We start from the raw sequence: 3,179 nt of genomic DNA, 5'->3' as shown, positions 1-3,179 counted from the left end.
AGCCAGTTGGTCTTAGGGCATTAGGTGTTGAAACACCCCTACAAGCTTAGTAACTCGGGTTACTGATATTGATACGTAGATAGTGCAATGTTTGATTTCCTTAAGCTTTTCGCCTCCACCCATGTAACAAGCATTGGGCCAATAGCTCCCAAGTTAGTTGACTTTAGGATACTAGGTGTTAAAACACCCATTCGGGCTTAATTGCTTAGGTTAGGAAGTCTACGAAACCAAACTTATCTACATGTTTATTATCATCATTTATTTTGCTTTTTTTTATTATTGTTTTTGAAAATTATATACTATCAATTTCTCTTAGTTGTTACCTTTAACAAAAGAACATAAATAATGTAATAATCCAATATGCAACCCACAAATTCAATGTGCAACCCACAATCATATGTTAAAGTGTATGTGTGAAAATGAAGGTTTAAGAATACATGTTAAATGAATATATGAGCAGAATTAAGTGATAATAATGCGAGAGTTTGTAAACCTGAATATTTTAAGAAGTATTAAGATAGACCTTGTTAAGAATGATTACTAAGATGCGTCTCAAGAGTCGCTTTAACAAAAGAGCTCCTTTACTCTACCATCCTAGTAACAACAATTTTGCACATGCTTTATGAAATGAAAAACACAATTAGTTAATTTTTATTTTTTTGTCAACTACTACGCTCTCCCCCTAACCAAAACGAGACATTGTCCTCAATGTTCTAAAGTAGAAAGATAGAGTATAGAAGACATCACCTGAAATAACGAACACTGACAAACCTGAAACACACTTAAAAAAAGATAAGAAATAACAAAACATAAATATTATACTATTAATAAAACCAAAAGAAATAAGTTTTTACAAACTAAGACTCAAATCACAGTTGTGATTGTAACTCACATCTTTTCTTAGTTTTACGTTCAAGAATGGCATAAACGCTCTCTATAGGTTGGAGATAGGCTTCCCATCCAATTTTCTTAAAAATCAACAAACAGGGTTTTTTTGAGTCAGATTCCCAAGACTATGCCAAGCATGTTCTTTATGAAAATGGTTCATAATTCATGAATTGCACGATGCTTATCTCGACTATGATGAGACTTAAGAGTCAATAGAAGATTATTTAAAGACTCTCTATATTTTGAAATAAATCCCATCTTTTGACAATTTTCACAAGTTTTGTAGAATGCATGTGAATCCCTGAACATGGTGGGCCAATAAAATCCACTTTGTAAGATTTTTGTAGTTGTTTTTTTTATGAGAAATGACTCCTACCTGCCTCAAAATGATAAAATTTAATGACACTACTTACCTCATTATCCTAAATGCATCTTTAAAATATTTGATGAGGACAATATTTGAATAAATAAAGGTCATCCCAATAAAAGTTCTTCACTTCGTTCAAGAACTTTCTTTTATCTTGGGTATTCCAATAAGCTGGCAATTATCCTGAAACAAGAAATTTGACAATATTAGCAAACTAATGCATTGTAGAGACAATAAGTAAATATTCATCGGGAAAGTAGTGATGTCAGTTTTTGAATCTGTTGTCAATCTTGACAAATGATCTGCAATAACATTTCTGGTGCCTTTTTCATCCTTAATTTCTTTCTGTTTGAAAGTCTCCAAGATTTCACAATCATGATTAACTTTTCTTTGTTTGATTATGGCATTAGGAAATGGAAGTACTGACAAGGAATCAATCTTTTCCTTGCAATATTTAGATTCAACCCCTTCCTTACCTTTAGATATTGACTCATCATTTTTCTCACAAGGTTCAAGAGTGGGTTTTTCGATAACTTTATCACTGCAAAGTGTAGTGACTGATTTGACTTGATCCATATATCTGCTTCCAAAACTACTTGTACTTGCATTGTATTACCCCTTGGAATTTTGCTGTGGTTGAGATGGAAACTTACCTTTCTTTTGAAAACTAAGAATATATGGGAATTTTACAAGAGTATATTTAAAATCTGTTATGCTTTGAGCATGTTGAGTGTTGATTGTCTCTTGCTCTTCAATGAATGCATACAAAGTTTCCTCAAAATTTCTTGGAAGAGGTGGAGTATAAGGAGGTGCATATTCATGAGAATTTTGAAAATTATGGTGTACTTGAAACTGTAGTTGTGAAGTTTGTGTATTGTCACTTGTCCAATAGAAATTTGGGTGATTTCTCCAACTAGAGTTATATGTTTACGAATATAGGTTATGATTGGGTCTTTAAAAATTGTTTAAAGTATATGCTTGTTCATTGAGATATTCTTTAAAAGAAGGTAAGGTTAAATAGTCATTGGTTGAGTGTTCATTTGTTTCACAGATTTGACACACAATGTCTTGAATAGATTTTAATTGACCACTCTTTTTCAATTTTAGTGCCTCAACTTTTCTAGCTAAAGATGCAAACTTAAGTTGAAGGTCATTAGGATGTATAAGGTTGGATTTTAGTCTCATATATGCCTGTAGTGTCCTAATCTTAAGCATTTCCAGCTAGTAAGTCTTGGTACTCCATTGCTTCATTAGGATCTTTATCTTTAAAGGTTCCATTGCACATTAACTCAACTATTTGTCTATCTTTAGGTGTTAAGCCTTCATAAAAATATGAAATCAATCTCCATGTTTCAAAACCATGATGAGGGCAAGTACTAAGCAAGTCTCGATACCTATCCCAACATTGGTAAAATGTTTCTCCTGGTTTTTGAGTGAAAGTGGTGATTTGTCTTTTGAAAGAGTTTGTTCTATGAGATGGAAAAAACTTCTTTAAAAACTGTTGTTGCATTTCATCCCAAGCACGAATGGATCCTGGTCTTAAATTTTGTAGCCATGTTTTAGCTTTATCTTTTAATGAAAAAGGAAAAAGCTTTAATCTGATGGTGTTCATGCTACAATTTAAATTATTATATGTGTTGCAAACCTCCTCAAATTCCCTTAAATGCAAGTATGGATTTTCCAATTCTAAACCATGAAAAGAAGGTAAAAGTTGAATAATACCTGGTTTAAAATTAAAATGAGATGCATCAGGAGGAAAAACTATGCATGATGGTGCACTTGTTCTTGTGGGATTCATGTGGTCTCTAAGTGTTCTAGCACGGTTATTCTCATTATTCTCATTATGAAGTGATTGATTATCTTCTTCGGCCATATTTTCTGAAAATGATGAGGATACCCTACAAAGTCTACCACTTGATGTACG

This window comes from Populus euphratica, unplaced genomic scaffold, assembly GCF_000495115.2.
Source record: "Populus euphratica unplaced genomic scaffold, PopEup_1.0 scaffold902.1, whole genome shotgun sequence".
Classification (NCBI taxonomy): domain Eukaryota; kingdom Viridiplantae; phylum Streptophyta; class Magnoliopsida; order Malpighiales; family Salicaceae; genus Populus; species Populus euphratica.
The sequence above is the reverse complement of the archived record's forward strand: the minus strand, read 5'-3'. Positions refer to the sequence as shown.